This window comes from Panthera leo, chromosome C2, assembly GCF_018350215.1.
Source record: "Panthera leo isolate Ple1 chromosome C2, P.leo_Ple1_pat1.1, whole genome shotgun sequence".
In the NCBI taxonomy this organism is placed as follows: Eukaryota; Metazoa; Chordata; class Mammalia; order Carnivora; family Felidae; genus Panthera; species Panthera leo.
In genome coordinates, this window is record NC_056687.1 from 8,479,924 (window position 1) to 8,502,311 (window position 22,388).

Here is a 22,388-nt window from a genome sequence, read left to right on the forward strand (position 1 = left end):
ATATTGGTTTCAGGAGTAGATTTTCACTAAAATCTTACACCACTTACAACACCCAGTGCTCATCACAAGTGCCCTCCTTAATGCCCCTCACCCATTCAACCCATCTCCCACCCACCTCCCTCCATCAACCCTTAGTTTGTTCTATAGTTAAGAGTCTCTTCTGGTTTGCCTCCCTCTCTCTCTCTCTTTCACTTCCCCAAAGTTCATCTGTTTTGTTTATTAAATTCTACATATGAGTGAAATCACATGGTATTAGTCTTTCTCTGACTGACTTATTTCACTTAGTTTAATATACTCTAGCTCACAAAAAATACTCTAGCTCCATCCACATTGTCGCAAATGGCAAGATTTCATTCTTTTTGATGGCTGAGTAATATTCCATTGTTTATATATATGCCACATCTTCTTTATCCATTCATCAGTCGATGGACATTTGGGCTCTTTCTATAATTTGACTATTGTCGATAGTGCTGCTATAAACATTGGGGTGCATGTGTCCCTTTGAACCAGTATTTTTGTATCCTTTGGGTAAATATCTAGTAGTGCAATTGCTGGGTCATAGGGTAGTTCTATTTTTAACATTTTGAGGAACCTCCATACTGCTCACCAGAGTGGCTGCACCAGTTTGCATTCCCACCAACAGAGCAAGAGCATTCCCCTTTCTTGGAGATAGGGTTTTTAAAGAAGTATAAGGCCAAATGAGGTCACATGGGTGCACCCTACTCTAACATGACTGGTGTTCTTTCTTTTCTTAATATGTTTTTATGTTTTAGAGTAATCTCTATAGCCAATGCAGGGCGCAAACTCACAACCCCAAGATCAAGAGTCTCAAGTTCTTCCAAAGAAGCCAGCCAGGCACCCTGATTGGCTCTTATAAGAAGAAGAGATTAGGACACAGACACACGCAGAGGGAAGACCACGTGAAGACACAGGGAGAAGACAGTTGTCTACAAGCCAAAGAGAGAGGACCTCAGAAGAAACTGAACCTCTAGCCTGTGAGGAAATCAATCTGCATGGCTTAAGTCATTCAGTCTGTGATATTTTGTTATGGCGGCCCACGCAAATGAATGCAGGGCTCTTGGCATCTTTCCTCGTCTCTTCGGGGCCATTTGTCCTGCACCATTGTGCCTCTGCTTCCCCTTGTAATACCTGATAAATGACTTTGCTCATTTCCTGCCCGTGGCCTAATTTCAGCTTTAGCTGGATACTCCTACAACAGGTGCCTGGTTCGTAATAGACACTCAGTAAGTGACTTTTATTTTATTTTACTATTTGTTAAATGTTTATTTTTGAGAGAGAGAGACAGAGAGAGAGAGAGAGAGAGAGAGAGAGAGAGAGAGAGAAAACAGGCACACAAGTGGGAGAGGGGCAGAGAGAGGAGAGGACAGAGGATCTGAAGCAGGCTCTGTGTTGACAACTGAGAGCCCAATGCGGGGCTTGAACTCGCAAACTGCGAGATCATGACTTGAACCAAAGTTGGATGCTTAACTGACTGAGCCATTCAGGTGCCCCAACAAATTATTTTTAAATGAACAAATTCTATTACTTTTTAAAACACTTATCTTCCCAAGTAGAGTGGAACTGTGTTCTTTGCTTTATATTCCCCAAACCCAAAAGAATCTCTTAGTATTAGCATGGATATAAGTTTGACTGTGCTTTAGAGGCCCCACGTAAGAGTGACTTGCGCCAGACAGAAGTCAGTTTCTCACATAAGAGTGTGGACAGAGGTGATCCGGAGCTGGAAGGGAGCCCAGCTTAATTAGCTTGTGTAGGTTCATGCTCCCTCCCTGGATGGTTGAGAGCCCAATTTTGATTTTGAATCAGGTCATGATCTCATGGTTCATGAGTTTTAGCCCAGCGTTGGGATCCGTGCTCACAGTGCAGAGCCTGCTTGGGATTTTCTCTCTAGTTTGCTCTCTGTGCCCCTCCCTGCTCATGCGTGTGTTCTCTCTCTCAAAATAAATTTTTAAAAAACACAAAAAACACTAAAAATGAAAGTGTACCTAAATAATAGGGGTGTAGAGAAAAAAACCCACAAACTAGCAGCATATACTTTAGGAAGCTGAAATATACACTGTGGTGTCAATATAAACTCCAAATCTAGTTCAAAATAAAGGTCTAAAACATAGGCAGCCTTAAGCAGTATTTCGTATGCCAGAAACAATTAGAATAAATATACACATATGGCAGAAGTAACTTCTACGACGATCACCCATTTGTTTCAAGCAGCACTTGATATGTAAGAAGTTCAGCTGGAATTTATCTTTTTAGATCTTTCTTGAAACCCCCTATCTCCAGTCCCACTGACACTACTGGTCCCAGACATCATTTCACACCTTCCCCATGTCAGTCTCTCCTCCCTCTGATCTAGACTGTTCGCTGTCTTGAGCGATTTTTCCTGATGCTATGTACTGGTTCAAAACATCGGATGATTCTCTGATCAATTCCTAACCTCTTGGCTGAGTATCCTGGATGTCCATAGTTATTTGATATTCAATACAAGTTGACCTTTGAATACCTTGGGGGGTTAGGAGTGTACCTCCCATTCAGTCAAAAATCTGCATATAACTTAAAAAATTTTTATTTAAATGTTTATTTTTGGGGCGCCTGGGTGGCTCAGTCGGTTGAGCGTCCGACTTCAGCTCAGGTCATGATCTCACGGTCTGTGGGTTCGAGCCCCGCGTCGGGCTCTGTGCTGACAGCTCGGAGCCTGGAGCCCGTTTCAGATTCTGTGTCTCCCTCTCTCTTTGCCCCTCCCCTGTTCATGCTCTGTCTCTCTCTGTCTCAAAAATAAATCAACGTTAGGGGCACCTGGGTGGCTCATCGGTTGAGCGTCCGACTTCGGCTCAGGTCACGATCTCACGGTCCGCGAGTTCGAGCCCCGCGTCGGGCTCTGTGCTGACAGCTCGGAGCCTGGAGCCCGTTTCAGATTCTGTGTCTCGCTCTCTCTTTGCCCCTCCCCTGTTCATGTTCTGTCTCTCTCTGTCTCAAAAATAAATCAACGTTAAGGGTGCCTGGGTGGCTCAGTCGGTTGAGCGTCCGACTTCGGCTCAGGTCACGATCTCACGGTCCGCGAGTTCGAGCCCCGCGTCGGGCTCTGGGCTGATGGCTCAGAGCCTGGAGCCTGCTTCTGATTCTGTGTCTCCCTCTCTCTCTGCCCCTCCCCCGTTCATGCTGTGTCTCTCTGTGTCTCAAAAATAAACGTTAAAAAAAAAATTAAAAAAAAAATAAATAAATCAACGTTAAAAAAATTTAAAATTAAAAAAAATGTGTATTTATTTTTGAGAGAGAGAGAGAGAGAGAGAGCGGGGGAGGGTCAGAAAGAGAAGGAGACACAGAATCTGAAGCAGGCTCCAGGCCCCGAGCTGTCAGCACAGAGCCCGATGCAGGGCTCAAACTCATGAACTGTGAGATCATGACCTGAGCCAAAGTCAGAGGCTTAATCGACTAAGCCACCCAGGTGCCCCAGCATATAACTTTTTTTTAAGTTTATTTATTTATTTATTTTGAGAGAGAAAGAGAGAGCAAATGCATGCATGAGCAGGGAAGGGGCAGAAAGAGAAAGAGGGAGAGAGAGAATCTCAAACAGTCTCCACACTTAGCACAGAGCCTTATGCAGGGCTCCATCTCATCAACTGTGAGATCATGACCTGAGCTGAAATCAAGAGTCAGATGCTTTACCAACTGAACCACCGAGGTGCCCCAAGCACATAACTTTTGATTTCCCCAGAACTTAACTACTAATAGCCTACTGTTGACCAGAACCCTGGCTGATAACGTAAGCAGTCAATTAACACCTATTTTGTGTGTTATGCGTATTATATACTGTATTCTTACAGTAAAGTAACCTAGAGAAAGGAACATGTTATTAAGAAAATCATAAAAGAAAATCTATTTCAGCGCTATACTGTATTTATGGAGAAAACCCTGCAAAAATCCGCATCTAAGTGGACCCCTGCTCAGTTCAAACCCATGTTTATCAAAGGTCGACCGTGTATCCAATTTACTCCTCAGTCTAGAAAACCAGTGGTCTTGACATACTCCTTATTCATTTTTCATTACGTTTTATTAGTAGATTGTGACATGGCTCAGAAATAACCCAATATAAAAAGTGACAGAGTGAAAAGTCCCCTTCCTCTTCCTGTGGCTTTCCACGGCATTCCCCTGTGGCCAACTTTTCCAAGTGTCTTGTGCAGGCTTCAGGGTTCTTTATGCAAATACAAACAAATACACTTATATTTTCTTATCAGCCTCTCTGCCTTTGGCACAGAAGGTAGATTACTATATTCCAGGTATTTTTATTTAAAAAATTTTTTTAATGTTTTCATTTATTTTTGAGAGAGAGAGAGAGAGAGAGAGCATAGGTGGGGGATGGGCAGAGAGAGAGAGAGAGAGAGAGGGAGGGAGACACAGAATCTGAAGCAGGCTTCAGGCTCTGAGCCGTCATCAGAGAGCCCGACTTGGGGCTCGAACTCATGAACCATGAGATCATGACCTGAGCCCAAGTCAGATGCTTAACAGATGGAACCATTCAGGAGCCCCTAGATATTTCTATTTCTATATCAATGCACAGAGAGATTCTTCCTCTTTTTTTTTTTTTTTTTAAGAGTTGTGCAGTGTGCCAGTGTGTGGAGTACTAGCATTCACTTAACTGTCCCTACCTGATGGACACTTAGGTGGTTTCCAACCTTCTGTGACTACACACAATGCCTCAGCCAATAACCTTATGCAGGCAGACAGCATTTTGCACACATGTGACTCTATCTGCAGGCTATATTCTTGGAAGAGGTGCCTGAGTTTGTCATCACTATACCTTGTCCTCTTTCCTTTGGAACCACCTATGGGCCTAGGCTTCAATGCCAGGAGCCTGTCACACTCCCTTGTTCCTTGGAGAGATTTATTTGACAGCGCAGTTGTTGGAAGTAGTATATTGTACGTATGACTCACGGAACACGTTGCACACAACGTTACCTTTCACCATCTCTTTAAATGCATCCAGGGAAATAGTCTCATGGCCCGGGATAAAAACTCTAAGGGGCTGTAGGAGTTTCCCAGGGCTTCTGTAACAAAGTACCGCAAACTGGATGGCTTAGAACAACAATTTTATGGTCTCACAGGTCTGGAGGCTAGAATTGGACTAGTAATTCTTAGCAGGGCCGTGCTCCCTGTGCAACCTGCGGGGGGGAGGGGGTCCTTCTCGCCTCTTCCCCACTTTGGTGGGTTGCTGTGTCCCTTCAGTCTCTGCCTTGGTGGTCACTGCTGCATCCTTCCTGTTAGGATGACCTCGTCTTAACTCATTCCATGTACAATGACCCCATTTCCAAATAAGGTCCCATTCTAAAGCACTGGAGGTTAGGACTTCAAAATATCTTCTTCGGTGGGGGGGGTGGGGGGTGGGGGGACATGATTCAACCCCTAACGTAGGCCCCACCCTTTTCTGCTCATTGTAGGTAGGAGATAATGTGAGGGTTACTTTCGGTCACAAGCTCATTCTCAGTTCAGAAACTATTTCCAGTCCTAGCAATTAATCAGTCCTTCAAGCCCCATTCCAAGGCCAGCTGTGGGTCGGGAGCTGGCAGGTGCCTGCCTGCAGGAAGGGGTGTGGTTGGAGCTTGCTGCTCTCTGTTGACTTCCTTGGTGCCCTGCCCATTCGCTCCCCACGCCCACGGGTTCAGCCTCCAACCAGGGTGGGAGAGGTGGGGGGACGGGACAGGTCTGATCCTTCCGACGACGGGAGGTTCCATGCTCTCTGGGGCTGTTGTTCAGGTCTTTTTCCTCTCGTGGGTATCTTTGGAATTTCTTTGGAGATTTCCAACTTGGAGAATTCTTGGCTGCCGATCTCCCGATTCTGGCAAATGCAACTTGATTTGGGGAATTAACTTGCAACTTCTTCAGCCCTAGGAATCCAGCATTCCTCCCTCTGCCCCCAGGCAGCCCTTTTGGGCAGGGCCCTCAGTGATTCAATGCCAGCCTCCTACTCTCCCCCAAGGCCCACAAGTGATTCAAGGACCTCTAGAAGGACTGCAGACAGCTGCATACTTTGAGCCTTGCCACCAAAGCAGTTGGTCAGTCCAACTGGACTTCCTAGAGGATATCAGACGCATGTCCACAGGGTCCTCCAAATGCGGGGACACAGACTAAGACACTCCCTGGGCTACTCCTGGTAGGAGGGGCTGGAGGAAACCTCTCAGCAAGCCCAGGACTGTCCCCAAATAAATCTCACCCCACTCCTCTCCTCACTCTGACCCCTTGTATTTCCTTGTTCAGGTTGATGCACTGAGGGACTAGGTCAGCATCACTTCCTTTGCAGCTCTGACAGGTGGGGCTCTTCCTCATCCTCCCTTTGTAACTGATATACACATATCATTATGGCATCTCACAGAAGGTTCTATTCTAGTATCTTCCTACCTGCCAGCATACTGACTATAAGTACAAGAAAGTGGTGGTTTATGGGGCACCTGGGTGGCTCAGTTGGTTGGGCATCCAACTTTGGCTCAGGTCATGATCTCATGGTTTGTGGGTTTGATCCCGGAGTCGGGCTCCGTGTTGACAGCTCGGAGCCTGGATGGAGCCTGTTTCAGATTCTGTGTCTCCTTCTCTCTCTGCTCCTCCCGCACTCGGTCTCTCAAAAATAAATAAACATTAAAAAAAAATTTTTTTTTAAGTGGTAATTTACATATTCTGTCCTTGCCTTTTAAAGAAGGTGGGTCCAGAAAACTGAAGGGTCTTTCCAAATTTTTTTAAAAAAATAAACTTTGTTTTTAGAATAATTTTAGATTTACAGAAAATTCACAAGATAGTGGAGTTCCTATAAACCATTTTACTGTTATTAACATATTACATTATTACAGTATATTTGTTACAGTTAATAAACCAATATAGATTGTCTGTAGTTTGTACTTTATTCAGATTTTCTGTTTTTCCATATTCTTTTTGTGTACCAGGATCCCATCCAGGCACACACCACATTATATTTAACCATCAATTTAGGCTCCTTTTGGCTGTGAAAACCTCTCAGATGGTCCTTGTCTTGAGTGACCACGACAATTTTAAGGTCAGGTCAAGTATTTTGTAGAAATTTCCTCTGTTGGGATTTCTTTGATGCTTTTCTCATGATTATTAGATCAGGTTATGGATTTGCGGGAGTGTGGTATAAATAATATATTGAGTCTCTGTCCCCAGTTCCTGGCACAAAGTTCCTAAACCCTTGGAAGTTCCTGGCAAGGACAACCACAGATGAGTTTTTGTGAATGAGGTGATAATTGTGGGTTCCCAGGTGGCTCAGGGTGGGGGCTGGTAGCTGGGAACCAGCCGAGTAAGAGGGTTTTCACCTACCTCACCCTCCACCTATCTAAATGAAATCCTAAGAACCCATAAAAGGAAGGGTTCGGGTTGGGTGCTGCCCAAGTGGGGCCCCGGCAAAAGGCACGGGAGCTCTGAACCCCCCTTCTGAGCTTCTCCTCCATCGCGCTGTTCCTGAGTTGCCTCCTTCACGGTACACGGGTAGCAGGAAGTGAAGCCCTTTACTGAGGTCTGAGTGTTCAAACTGGAGGGGTAGGTGCGGGAACCCAGGAATTTGTAGTCAGCGGGACAGAAACGTGTCTGGCGTCTGAAGTGGGGGCAGAGAATCGGAGACCTGGTTGTTGGGTGTTGGAAAGGACAAGACACCACGTGTTTTGTACCAGGAGAGAGAACCCCCTTATGGAGAACGACCAGAGAAGGCCAGCGGAGAGCCTCTGTTTTTGCTGAGCATCCCGAGGTTGGACCTATAAGGCAGTTGTAAGGGGGTGAGAGACTGGAGAGCTGCATGGAGGATTAAAAAAAAAAAAATGTCTACAAGGGACAAGGCGGGGACAGAAGGCTGGTACAAGAGAAGCACCCAATGGCTGTTTCCCCAAGAGCGTGGTCCAGCGTCTAACGCTAGAGGAGCGCCGGGCGCCGCGACAGCCCCGGCGTTTTCACGCCCTCCCGCGAACCCAGGCGACCCCGGCAGAGGAGCAGGCTCGCCTCCATTCCGGCCGCCAAGGGGGCGCGGCAGGATCGGGCCAAGTCGCGGTCCCGGCCGCGGGGCAGGTCGGAAGACCCTCTCCGGCCCGCGAGAGAGGGCGGCGCTTCCGGTAGGGCGAGGAAACCTCTGGGATCCGCAGCGCCGCCGCACTCGCGCTCCTCCCTGCGGGTGCCCCGGCCAGCTCGACTCGGCCGCCAGTGCGCACGCGCGGCGCCGCCGCCCGGAGGCCCCGCCCTCCGCCGGGCTTGGTCATAGACGCACGTGTGCCAGGTGCAAGCGGTGGCGGGAAAGAGCAACACCGGCCCCTGCGCGGCCGGAAATCGGGTGAATTTTCTGTAGCGTGGAGGCGGCGGAGGCTTTCCAGTGACCCAAATCCAGATACGAGGGGAAAAAAAATATTGGTATGTTTGCCAACGAAAAACAAAAATGGTTTTGGGGCGGCTGGGTGGCTCAGTCGGTAAAGAGTCCGACTTCGGCTCAGGTCAGGATCTCCTGGTTTGTGAGTTCCAGCCCCGCGTCGGGCCCTGTGCTGACAGCTCAGAGCCTGGAGCCTGCTTCAGATTCTGTGTCTCCCCCTCTCTCTGCCCCTCCCATGCTCATGTTCTGTCTCTGTCTCTCAATAATAAATGTTAAAAATAAAATAAAAAACAAAAAAAAAAAAACAAAAATGGTTTTATGAGCAAACGAAGCCTACCGGAGAGAAAGTAAAAGAGGGGGAGAAAATATTTGCAACGTATGTCACAGGTACAGATAAGTAAATAAGACTGAGGGAACCAGAGCTCAAAATTCCAGTTTTAAGAAAGACAAGAGACATGAATGGCCAATCTGCAAAAAATAGTATAAAACGGGCTGTTAAGTGAAAAAGTTTGGTTCTTCTCATAGAAATGCATATTACTCTGCGATATCATTTCTAACAACCCAATTTGCAAAAGTCAAAAGCGAGGGACAGGCTGTGTGGCACTCACTGCTGGTGGGATTGCAAGAGCCTACGGCTCCTGTGGAGGGGAACTTGGCAACATCTGACAAAACTTGATAGGTGTTTGCCCTTTGACCCGGCAGTTCCACAGCTAGAAACTCAGCCTCGAGAAACACCTACACCAATATGAAAGTATGTACGTGTACAAAGTTACCTATTGCAGCATTATTTGCAATGACAACATTTTGGAAACCATTTTAGTGCCAGTGCATACATAGGCAATGGATTGGCCAAACTGGGACATCCACACCAGGAAGTACTATGCAGTTGTTAAAATGAGTGAGGAAGATCTCTATGAACTGATACTGAATGATTTCTAGGATATACTGATAAGTGAAAAAAACTACATACAAAAAAGTACGTACATTATGCTATTTTTATGTAAAATAAGGGTAAAGAGTAAAATATTCAAGTATCTGCTTTTTAGTAAAAAAAAAACTTAAGAAATCAACTAGAAACTAATTGGTTACTTACAGTGGCTGGGTGGGAATGGGGTGAAACTCTAAGAGGGAATGACATGTATTCAAGCATACTTTTGGGGAGTAGTTTTGACTTTTAGAAACGGTGTTTTAATCAAAAAGTAAAATTACATCAACAAAGATGAGGGAAGAGAAAACTAAAATTGAATACAAACAGAAGTAAACAAATGAACTAAATGGTATAGTAAATTAACTGCAGGGGAGAAAGTAAACCCAAATTACTTTTTTTTTTTTTTCCCCAACGTTTTTTTATTTATTTTTGGGACAGAGAGAGACAGAGCATGAACAGGGGAGGGGCAGAGAGAGAGGGAGACACAGAATCCGAAGCAGGCTCCAGGCTCTGAGCCATCAGCCCAGAGCCCGACGCGGGGCTCGAACTCACGGACCGCGAGATCGTGACCTGGCTGAAGTCAGACGCTTAACCGACTGCGCCACCCAGGCACCCCAACCCAAATTACTTTTGAACACAAATCTTTGTATACCTTCTGTGTGTAAACAAGCAAACAAAACTACAAAGAAATTTTGAACCTCGCTTAGTTGGCAGTGGTCTGGTGTAGCAATTCTGAAAACATTTTCTGTGTTTTGCGGGATTAAGTAAATTGACGAACATAATACTGATGGGAGGCAGGATTCTCACTGGGAGTAGGGTGTCACAAACATGGAGGGAGGGATGGCAAGGACGAGCTCTGTGGATTGGAACCAGAGCTCTGTGGATCAGAATCTATTTCCTAGATCTGCCTGCTGAAAGAGCCTGGGGAACAGGACCACTTCAAGAGCCAGGAGCGTTCCTGTGTCCGTATCTTGGTTTCTAAACACCATTGTCCAGCGCTCCCTGGAGTAATGGCAAGGAAAGTGAAAGAGAAGGTAGGAACAGCTTGGAGTGCCAGCTGAGAGCTAAGAGGTGCTCAAATAATGATGGAAACAGGCCAGGAAGGACACAGTGGGGGCACATTGACAGGGCTTCCAATGGCCAAATTTGCAGCAATTTGAAATCAAAATGAATTATGACAGTGGTGAATTATGACATTGAAAAAAAAAAAAAGGATCCGGGAGCCTCCGTGACTCGGTTGAGTGTCTGACTTCAGTTCAGGTCATGATCTCCCGGCTCCTGTGTTTGTGTGTTCGAGCCCGGCATCAGGCTCTGTGTCGTCAGTGTGGAGCCTGCTTCGGATCCTCCGTCCTCCCCTCTCTCTCTGCCCTCTCCTGCTTGCTTGCTCTCTCTCTCTTTCTCAAAAGTAAAATTAAAACAAAAAGAAGAAAAAGGACGCATAAGTCCAGAATGATACTAAAAAAGATAATCTTACAAATACATACACAGAGGTAAAAGGGACAGCCCTTCTTTACAGTAGAATGCCAGCTAATAAATACTAAAGGAACAACAGAGTTAGAAAAGTAACTGCATTACAACTATTATAGCAATCACTGACTCAGGCAGCAGTTGTTAATGGATGCTAAGTCCGCTGGTTGAAAGCTTGTTGGGGAATACTACGCAGGCTCACTCCACAGGAAACTTTATAGTGTGTGTGTGTGTGTGTGTGTGTTTACTGTTTATTTTTGAGAGAGAGAGAGAGCAGGGGAAGAGAAGAGAGAGAGGGAGACACAGAATCTGAAGCAGGCTCCAGGCTATGAGCTGTCAGCACAGAGCCTGACACAGGGCTCGAACCCACAACCTGAGCCGAAGTCGGGTGCTTAACCAACTCAGCCACTCAGATACCCCTTTATAGTGGGAAAATCTGGTAGATACCACTTTAACCGAGTGATCAAAGTCAGCATCATCGATAAGGGTGACCTGACATCATGTGCCCAAAATGCATAACCTGAATTGGATCATGAGGAAGCCTTAGACAAACTCAAATTGAGGGATAATGATATGAGATGGATTCTTAAAAATTGTCAAGATCTCGAAAGACAAAGATTAAGGAACCATCCAGATTAAAGGGGAATAAAGAGACATGACAACTGCATGAAATGTGTGACTTTGGAAGAGAGAATATTGCCATAAAGGATGTTATTGGGACAATTGGCAAAATATGAGCACGTACCGAACGAGATATCGGCCTTTGATCAATGTTAAGTTTTCTACATTTGAACATTGCAATGTGGTTGTGTAAGAGAACCTTCTTATTCTTAGGAAATTTATCCTGAAATACTTAGGGGTGAAGAGACACGATTTCTGCAACTAATCTCAAATGGTTCAAGGAAGAAGAAAAGTCTGTGTCACACCTTGTCCCACTTAGTGGACACACCCACTTTGCATAATATATTCCCTACTGTTGAATGTTAAAAATTTTCCCATTAAGGGAGTGCCTGGGTGGCTCAGTCGGTCGAGCATCTGATTCTTGGTTTCCACTCAGGTCATGATCTCATAGTGTGTGAGTTTGACCTCCACATCAGGCTCTGTACTGACAGGGCACAGAGCCTACTTCGGATTTTCTCTCTCTCTCAAAATAAATAATTAAACTTAAAAATAAATAAATAAATAAAAATTTCCAGTTAAGGAGTGCCTGGCTGGCCCAGTTGGTAGAACATTTGACTTTTGATCTTGGGTTAGGAGTTTGAGCCCCATGTTAGGTGTAGAGATTACTTTAAAATAATAATTTGGGGCACCTGGGTGGCTCAGTCAGTTAAGCGTCCCATCTTTGGCTCAGGTCACAATCTCATGGCTTGTGAGTTTAAGCCCCACATCGGGCTCAGTGCTAACAACTCAGAGCCTGGAGCTTCCTTCAGATTCTGTGTCTCCCTCACTCTGTCCCTACCCTGTTCACATTCTGTCTCTCTCCTTCAAAAATAAACAAACATAAAAAAATTGAAAATAAATAAATAAAATAATTTAAAAAATGAAAAAGTAAATTTTCCAATTAAAAAATCACTCTGTTGCTATCAATATCTTTATGAATATAATTTCTTCTTTTGTTACCATTTTTATTTGTTACTACTTTTTAATTTTTTATTTTTTAAGAGAGAAAGCTGGGGAGAAGGGTAGAGGGAGGGAGAGAGAGACACTTAAGCAGGCTCCATGCGGAGCGCCAACACGGGGCTCAATCCCATGATCCTGGGATCATGACCTGAACCGAAATCAAGAGTCGGATGCTCAAACCGACTGAGCCACCCAGGCTCAGTAAAAATGGTTGTTACCATTTTTAGAATAAATGCCCACGTTTATGAATCCCAAATCGAAGAGTGTATGAGTGTTTTTTTTTATGAGCTTTAAGAAGAGTAGTAGTTCAAGATGCCAAGAGTGGCTGATTTAAATAGAAAGTTGTATGTAACAGGGGAGGTGACGGCATAGAGCTACAAATAGCAGGAGATTCTAAAAGCAGCTGCTGGAGCTACGGTGCAAAGGACTCTTGTGTCATTAAGAAAACTCCCCACACCAGGCTCACAGCAGGACACTTCGCTGACTGAACCACCCAGGCACCCCACAGCAGACCTCATAGGTTAGTAACACCCCTGCCATTGTCCTGGGAACCATGGGTCTAATCGAAGCCACCATGGCCTAAATTTGGTGCACAATAAGGGATTTGTGATTAGCTGGCTCACTGCCTCCAGAGGATTCTTGTAAACACCACAATGTGAAGTTTTGTGTTTGACAACCTCACGATTCTCCAAGGCAGTTGTGAAAATCAGTATAAATTGCAAATCAGAAAGAACAAGCATGGGGTGCCTGGGTGGCTCAGTTGGTTGAAAGTCCGACTTCGGCTCAGGTCATGATCTCGCGGCTCATGAGTTCGAGCCCCGCGTCGGGCTCTGGGCTGATGGCTCGGAGCCTGGAGCCTGTTTCCGATTCTGTGTCTCCCTCTCTCTGCCCCTCCCCCGCTCATGCTCTGTCTCTCTCTCTCAAAAATAAATATTCAAAAAAATTTTTTAAAAAAAGCGTCTAGCTCTTGATTTCAGCTCAGGTCATGATCTCACGGTTCGTGGGTTTGAGCCCTGTGTCGGGCTCCTCGCCGCTGGTGAGGAGCCTGCTTGGGATTCTGTCTCCCTCTCGCTCTGCCCCTCCCCTGCTCACTCTCTATCTCTCTCTCTCAAAATAAATAAATAAGCATTAAAAAAGAAGAACAAGTATTTGGCCTAAAAGATATTCAGTTGAAAACAGATAAAAACCACTGGTAATTGGAGGTAAATTGGTATAACTATTTTGGAAAACAGTTTACATTATCTTTTAAACCTGAACATTATTAGCTCAGCCTAGCAATCCCTCTCCTGGGTCCACACCCGAGAAGTGTTTGCTCACGGGCTCTGGAGACAAGGGGACGTTCAGAGTAGCGTTGTCTGTCACAGCAAACAAACTGGAAAAAAATCCCATGTCCATCATTTGAACAGTGGCTAAATAAATGATATTGTAGTCGTGCACTAGAATATTAGCCATGAGAAGGACTATAATGCAGCTATGCAAAATTATATGTGTCAATCTTAGAAAGATTGCATAGAAAAATGCAAGGCTCAGAAGTGCACTTACTGAAGAAAAAGTGCACGTACTTTTAAAAAAAAAATGTTTATTTGTTTTTGAGAGAGAGCTTGAGCAGGGGAGGGGCAGAGATGGGGGGAGAGAGAGAATCCCAAGCAGGCTCCTCTCTGTCAGCACAGAGCCCGATGCAGGACTCGAACTCATGACGGTGAGATCATGACCAGAGCCAAAATCAAGAGTCAGACACTTAATCGACCAAGCCACCTGGTGCCCCAAAAAGTGCACTTACTGAATTTAACCCAAAACAATGTACTTTGTAGGGATACGCTCATTTGTATTTAAGATATATTTTTTAAAGCAAGGGAATGATAAATGGAATAATAATGGAATAATAAATGGAGGATGAGGAGTCTGTGGGATGAGATAGGTAAGAAGTACAGAGGTATTGGCAATATTCTAGTTCTTTTCCCGTTTAAATGTGCATTGTAAATCTCCTTCACAGGTGAAGAAATGCAAATGGCCAGTAAAACATAGAAAAACAAAGTTTTTCTGATAATTCAAAAGGAAAGAAGAACTACTCTTTTAATGTTTATTTATCTTTGAGAGACAGAGCATGAGTAGGGGAGGGAGAGAGTAGGGGAGGGGCAGAGAGAGGGAGAGTAGAATCCAAAACAGGCTCCAGGCTCTGAGCTGTCAGCACAGGGCCCAACACAGGGTTTGAACTCGTGAACTGTGAGATTATAACCTGAACTGAAGTCGGATGCTTAACCAACTGAGCCACCCAGGCGCCCCAAGAACTACTCTTTTAAAGAGAGATATCATGGGGCACCTGGGTGGCTCAGTCGGTTGAGCAGCGGACTTCAGCTCAGGTCATGATCTCATGGCTCATGGGTTCCAGCCCTGCACCGGGCTCTGTGCTGACAGCTCAGACCCTGGAGCCTGCTTTGGATTCTTTGTCTCCCTCTCTCTCTGCCCCTCCCCTGCTGGTTCTTTCTCTCTCTCCCTCTCTCTCTCTCTCTCTCAAAAACACTTAAAAAATTAAAAGAAAACAAAGAGATACCATTTTTCATTAATGGAGTAAAGATTTTTAACTTTATTTTTAATTTTATTTTTTTTAGCAAAGACTCTTTAAAAAGGCTGTGCTAAAATAAGCCCCTAATCCTCCATTAGGAGATAAAATGATACAACACTCAAGAAGTTTGGCCTTAGGTTGCAGTAGTCTTAGGTTCATATCCTTTGACCTAGTAATTAATTTCACTTGTAGGAACGTAGGAATATATGCTGAACAATTACCAGAAAAGTGGCTAAAAAGTTTTGTATAGGACCCTGCTCTTCAGCATTGTGTGAGCAATCACTTGGGGAAAAACAAACAAAAAACAACAAAGCAGCCCAACAGAAGACTGTTTAACAAAATCATGGAACTCTCAGATGTGGAATATTTTGTATCTGTCGGCAATTATTCTTGAAGACATGCACTCTGGTCACCCCTGAATTCTCCTTTTTTTATGAGAATCCTCGGCAGTGATGGTAGCTCTCAAGTTGAGGTTTTCTCTGACCTGAAGCCATCCCCATTCACTTACCTGGAGGTCAGACTGGATTCCTTTTCCCAGATGCTTAGTCTTTGCATTTATCTCCTTTCTTTTCTTTGGGGGGGGGGGGGGAGGGAGAGGGCGGGCAGTATTCCTGATAGACATCATGTGTCATTGAAGGTCCTATCACAGGATAATGAATTCCCTATTCCCCAAAACACAGATGGGGAAGGCTCAAGTTCTTGCTGGCAGAATCCACCCTTGGGGTAGCAATGGAAATCTACCAGGGGCCCCTAGGAAAGGAAGAGTAAACCCAGATCTCAGTCACTCTCGTGATGAAGGAAGAAGGGACACCGGCAAAGCAATGCACTGAATAAGCAATTTTAAACCCATACTCTGCATCTCCTTCACCAAACATCCCATCAAGAGGGGCTCAATTTGGCTACTTTTCCCTCTTATTTAGCAAAACCTTTAGCCACCTTCGTTTCACTATGTACCAGGAATAAAGACAGATCCCGCCCTTGCCTTTGGAGAGTTTCCAGCCTCAAAGAGAAGGCAGACGCACGGTTCAAGCGATTACAAGGTGGGTGAGTTGTTGCTGGAGTGTGTGGAAGGTGGGGAGGGGAGGCTCACCTAGCCTAGGGGTCGGTCCAGCGAGACCTCCCTGAGGAGGTGACACTTTGACATTTAAGGCAAGACCTAAGGACAGGCAGTGTTCTGGGCGGCCAAGTGGACGAGCGACGCGAGAAGGTGCTCTTGGTGGAGCCAGAAGTCCCCGTTAGTGTGGCCAGCGGTGCCTGAGCGGTCAGAGTTTGGGGTTGTGCGGCGGCAGTGGGGCCCCACCGAGGGGTATCCCTACCTGGCCTTTCCCACTGTCTGTTTCCGACGCCCCTGCTGCCACCTGCTTTGCTCTTGGCGGCGACGCCCCCGCGCCCCATTCGGGTGCATTTCACCGGGCAGGTGCAGGTGCGGCCCTGCCGCGCGGGCCCCGGGCCCTGGTAACAGGTACGTGCTTGCGCGGATTGCGGGGCTCCGTCTCGCCAGGTCAAGTGCCGGTCCGGCTCCACCAGGCGCTAGGTGCGGGCGCTCCTCGGTGGGTTCTCCGGCTCGGGTTTCCTGCCTCTGAGCCTGTTTATTCCCCTAGAGGGAGTTATTTATAGAAAGGAAGCGTTTGATCGCCTCCTGCTCTTCTGGTTTTGCTTTTTCTTTTCTTATTCAAGATGCCTGACTGGGGGCTGGATGCAATCATCTTTTCAGGGTTGAAATCTAGTTCAAAGAGGGCTGTATACAGCAGCTCCAATTAAGCTGCGTCATCTGCTCTTGGCTTCCCTAGGAACGGGCCCTTGTCTCTATTTAGGGCTTTACGAGCATTTTTAAACACTGTACATATAACTCTGTGGTTACTGAGTTACTTCTTCCTTTTCCACAGTCTGAATTTCTCCTTTATTCCACCAGATTTATATTATTTTATTGTAAACTGCTTGCAATGCTTTTGAGGCTAAGAAGTGGGATTTGCATAAACTCATTTTATTTTTTTGTCTAGCTATATTATAGTTTCTTTTTAAAAAATTTTATTCGAGGGGCGCCTGGGTGGCGCAGTCGGTTAAGCGGCCGACTTCAGCCAGGTCACGATCTCGCGGTCCTTGAGTTCGAGCCCCGCGTCGGGCTCTGTGCTGACAGCTCGGAGCCTGGAGCCTGTTTCCGATTCTGTGTCTCCCTCTCTCTCTGCCCCTCCCCTGTTCATGCTCTGTCTCTCTCTGTCCCAAAAAAAAATAAATAAAAAACGTTGAAAAAAAAAATAAAAAAAAAAAATTTTATTCGAAAGTTAGCTACCATAAAAAAAAAGGTAGCTAACATACAGTGTAGTCTTGGCTTTAGGAGGAGAACCCAGTGATTCATCACTTACATACAATTCCCAGTGCTCATCCTAACAAGTGCCCTCTTCAGTGCCCATCCCCCATTTTCCCCACTCCCTCCTCCCACCTCTCTCAACCCCTAGTTTGTTCTCTGTATTTACGAGTCTCTTATGGTTTGCCTCCCTCTGTTTTTATCTTATTTTTCCTTCCCTCTTCTATGATCATCTGTTTCTCAAATTCCACCTATGAATGAAATTATATATCTTTCTCTGACTCACTTATTTTGCTTGGTATAATACCCTCCAGTTCCATCCACATTGTTACAGATGTCAAGATTTCATTCTTTTTCGTCGCTGAGTAGTATTCCATGGTGTGTGTGTGTGTGTGTGTGTGTGTGTGTGTGTGTGTGTGTATACACACCACAACTTCTTTATCCATCAGTTGATGGACATTTGGGCTCTTTCCATAATTTGGCTATTGTTGATAGCGCTGCTATATTATAATTTTTTATCTGAACTGTAGTTGACAATGATTTAGGTGTACAACATAGCAATTCGACAACTCTGTATGTTATGTTATGCTCACCACAAGTGTGGCATAAATACATTTAAAAAAATCACAGGTTGGGGTGCCTCGGTGGCTTAGTTGGTTAAATGTTGGACTTCGGCTCAGGTCATGATCTCACGGTTTGGTTTGTGAGTTCTAGCCCCTTGTTGGGCTCCATGCTGGCAGTGTGGAACCTGCTTGAGATTCTTGCTCTCTCCTCTCTCTGCCCTTCCCCTGCTCATGCTTTCTCTCTCCATCTCAAAATAAATAAATAAACTTTTGCAAACAATCAGGCAAACAAATAAATAATCACAGGTCAACCTGCAAAGCAAAGGACACCAGAAAGGGCCATGGCTGCTTTTCTGGGTCCCTTCCTGGAGTCATGATGCTTGTGCCTCTATGGAAACACAAATTCAGTGAAAATAAGAAACCAAAGCCATGATGGCCTGGGAAAGTGGGGGGCTGCACGTAAAACGCTCCTATTTTCCCACCGATTCTTTCCACCAAACTTTGCTTTCTGACCCATGAAATTTCCAGTAGCAAAAGTTTATAAAAGGACTTTTTTTTTTCTTTTCCTGTTTAAGCAGTGATTGGCTTTCCCTCAGCACATGTCTTAGTTCCTAGGAAAAAAACGTCCAGGTTGGCTGAGGGAGAAAATTCAGTTATGCTGTGGTGCTTGCAGCCACAAGGGGAGAACTCATCTGTGCTGGTGTTACTGAAGCGTCTGTAATTTCCGGCTGAGTTTGCTCTTTGGTAAATTATCTTCATCTGTGCTTTGCTGGGTGACATTCTCAGGGTGCTCTGCCGAAGGGCTCTTGAAACTTTTGACCCTCAGTCCTGTCACTCTCCCAGTTGTCCCTTGATGTCCCCTTGGTCTTTCTTGCCGTTTTCTCAGGGCTCAGACAGGCTGTGTCCTGGGTTTTACCCAACAAGTTGTATCCCAATGGTTCTGTCCTCTTTCCTAGACACTGGGTGGGCGTGAGCAGAGATGGATGTCTACTCTGAATTTTCTAAATTAATGTGATAGATACGAATACAAGCAGTAGTCCAGAACTTGACACCGACTTCTATTTAAATCTCATTCTGTTGGGACATTAAATGACTTAACCTACGGGAGGGGTTCAAATGGTAGAGGCGTGAGGCATAGTGACTGATCATCTCAGGAACATTTGGGGGCAAACACACTTTTCCATGCCTCAGAAGGCAAGCTGATCCTCTTGAAAGAACCCTGCTTTGGGTAGACCACAGCCCGAATTTCCTGTGTTAGATGGACATAATAACATCCACCCCGAAAAGGATGAAACGAAAGCACCTTGCCCATCTATTCCCCTCCTGTTGACTTGTCCAGGTGGGCTGTCCCTGGATCACATCAGGCACTACTCAGCCCTGCGTGCCCACCTCCTTCTCAGTCGTCAGCCAGCACCACGTGGGTAGTTATTCTCACAGTAGAGCTGTGGGTACAGAGGCACCGGCTCACGGTCATATGATCACTGTACGTGTCCGTGCCCAGGTGGGGAATTGGGGGTCTGGGGCAAATTTGAACCCAGGATGCCCGAGTCCAGATGAGGGCCTTCACTATACAAACTTCACTATACAAACTGCTTCACTATACAAACTGCCTCTCACACAGGCTCAGGGGATACAGTGCCGATGCTCTTTTCATTTTGGTTGTAAAGGTTTTAGTCAACTGCCACAGTCATTCATTTGACCTTTTACCAACCAGCCTTTTAAAAGTGAGACCTTTTGTTCAGGAAATAGGAAGATAGCAACAATGTACTCGAGGTGAGTGGGGCTCCCCTGTTTGCAGTTCAGTCTCTGATCTATTGAGGGGGTTTAGACTTTTGAAGCTGCTGAGTACCATGTGTGTGTGTTTGTCTAATCTTCTGGAAGTTTATGGTACTAATCGCCCCAACTGGAGGTCCTGTCTGATGCGCAGGAAACTATTCACAGATGGTGACTCCCTTCCCCCAACCAGGAATGGATTTTTATGTACTTGGGATGAAAAGGACCACTTCTGTCTGTTGGATGAAGATAACTTTGCTTTCGGGGGGAGAGAATTTTGTGAGCACTTCGCTCTCTAGTGGCCAAATAGGCAAAAGAGGTAATAGTTACACCTCCTCTTACAAATTGAGATAGGAGTCAGTTTAGTTTCAACAACTTTTATTGAGCACCCAGTACATCCTAGCACAGTGCTAAATACCAGGATTATGAATATGACTAAGATGTCACTGCAAATCACGTCCTTGTAATGTCAATCACGTTGTAAATGTAGTAGGATCCCAGAATTTTATTAAAAAAAAAATTTTTTTTAACGTGTATTTATTTTTGAGACAGAGACAGAGCATGAACGGGGGAGGGTCAGAGAGACAGGGAGACACAGAATCTGAAACAGGCTCCAGGCTCTGAGCGGTCAGCACAGAGCCCGACGCGGGGCTCGAACTCATGGACCGAGAGATCATGACCTGAGCCGAAGTTGGATGCTTAACCGACTGAGCCACCCAGGTGCCCCAGATCCCAGAATTTTAGAGCTTGAAGATGATCTGGTGTGTGTCACTCCATTCTTTTTAAATAGTTGAGAACTCGGGGTCCAGAGAGAAAATGATGTGAAGACCACATGGCTAGTTAGGGACAGGGGGAAAAGTGCCAATGAAATTCAGTAGAAGGTCATCCCCCACTTTTTTAACTTTTTGAGATAATTTTAGACTTAACAGAAGTTGTGAAAATAGTACAGAGTTCTTTGCTCAGCTTCTTCCAGTGTTAACATCTTACACAACCATGGATTTATCAAAACTAGTACATTAATGGAACTACCAGACTTCAGATTTCACTAGTTTTTCTACTGAAGTTCATTTAATTCCAGGATCCAATCCAGGATACCACATAGCATTTAGACGGTCTTAAACACTGAATTTTCCTATACTTGAGCTTAAGATGTTATTCAATCAGTGACATTCAGCTGTTGTACAGAAACTGTATCCCAAGCCTCTTTTGGCTTTTGGAGCAGGCTTTGTTTTCGGAGCCAGCTCTTTGCCTGGAGGATCTTGGTGCAATCTCACTTACAGCTTTTTGGGTGTGCCCAAGTTCTAGACCATCCCTGCCTGTCTGATCTGGATACAAAAGGCTGCCCTCAGGGCTGGCAGCTCAGCAGCCTGAACCTTCTGTCCCTGTTCCCTCTCCAGTCTGATTTCTAGGTATTATTGTTGTGCGTAGAGCATTCTTTGCTCCCACGTGTCTAGTTTACCTGGTGAAGGACTTTGGGGTCAGGAAGACAGAAATTCAGCCTCCAGCTCCCCCATGCAGTCGTGGCACCTTGAGTGAGTCACTCAACTGCTCCTCTGCAAGATGGGGGCAACAGCCACCCTGTGGAGTTGACAGGGTTAAATGGAAGACTATACGTAGTGATTAGCCTAGTGCATGGTGCACTGATGTGGAGTGAATAAAGGAACGGGTGGATGGCACTCGGAGACCAGGCTAGCTGGGTACAGTGCAAAGTTCTCGAATGCCACGTGAGGCCCCCCCCGAACTTCCTGGTGGGTAAGGGCAGACCCTGAAGGGTTTGAGTAGGGGAGTGATGTGGTCAGAGCTGACTTTAGAAAGTCACAATGCAGAGATGGGCTGGATTACAGAGCAGTGGGAAGCGGAAGGCCCAGAGGGAATCCTTAGGAGGTTATCAGGTTAGTTCTGGAGAGGAGATTATTCTGTTCGTTCTGAAGAGAGGAGGTAGGGAACTTGGCCTGAAGGAGGGGTGGGATGGAGATCTGGAACTCTCTGGAGACTAAAGATAGTGTGGAGGTGCCACACGTATCATTTTGTGGAGCATTTTCCTTTCTCCAACTGCTGACATGTAGTATGGTAGTACATTTCTTCCTCCTGCTTATAGACACACCACACATACAATTACATCTGTATATTTATAGATATGCTTTTCTAGAGATTGTAACTGCTCTCCTTCATGAGAAGAGACAGAAGAGACACAGACATGGTGACAGGCGGGGACGGTCCTCCTGCAGTGGGTACTCAGCATCCCTGTCCAGACCTCAAGTCCTTCCTAAATTAAATTTCCTTATTATGTACTTCAATTGCTTGATTAAACAGTTTATATAAGTTAAGCTTATCAGTACGGCAAACCTGATGTTGTCTTAGATGTTTCAATATTCTTTAAAAATCTTAGTAAGATTTCAAGTTAAAAGCTGGGCCTAAAAAAGCCTCATTCTCTAACACATTTCAGGCATATACATACTAAATACACATAGATTCCTTACTAATCCAGAAATATACATCTATGGTTTTGTTTTTTCTAAGCCTGTCTATATTTAACTCAAAATTTTATTGGATTGGGGGTGGATTTATTTATTAGATTTTATTTTTAAGTAATCTCTATACCCAACGTGGGGCTCAAATTCACAACCCTGAGATCAAGAGTTGCATGTTCCTCTGAATAAGCCAGCCAGGTGCCCTAGAAGATGGATGTTTTTTAAGAAAACAGTTACTGCCCTGGTTAACTGAGATCATTTATCATCAGAGAGTTTTGCTGTTTTTTTTCCAGAGTCTTTAATGAGACATTGAATCCTATCATGATCCTATCA

At 45.3% G+C, this 22,388-nt stretch overlaps 1 protein-coding gene across 4 annotated transcripts in view; it reads left to right on the forward strand.

The window, feature by feature from the left end:
• Positions 1–8,176: 8,176 nt before the first annotated feature.
• Positions 8,177–22,388, forward strand: part of HLCS (holocarboxylase synthetase) — a 238,033-nt gene continuing 223,821 nt past the window's right edge. For 2 of the 4 annotated variants that reach the window (XM_042954462.1, XM_042954460.1), the window contains exon 1: positions 8,177–8,409. The gene's annotated coding sequence lies outside the window, so the exon portion shown is untranslated. Of the gene's footprint in view, positions 8,410–15,632; positions 15,984–22,388 lie in introns of those variants that run through there. The other 2 variants (XM_042954459.1, XM_042954463.1) reach the window with 2 other exon arrangements.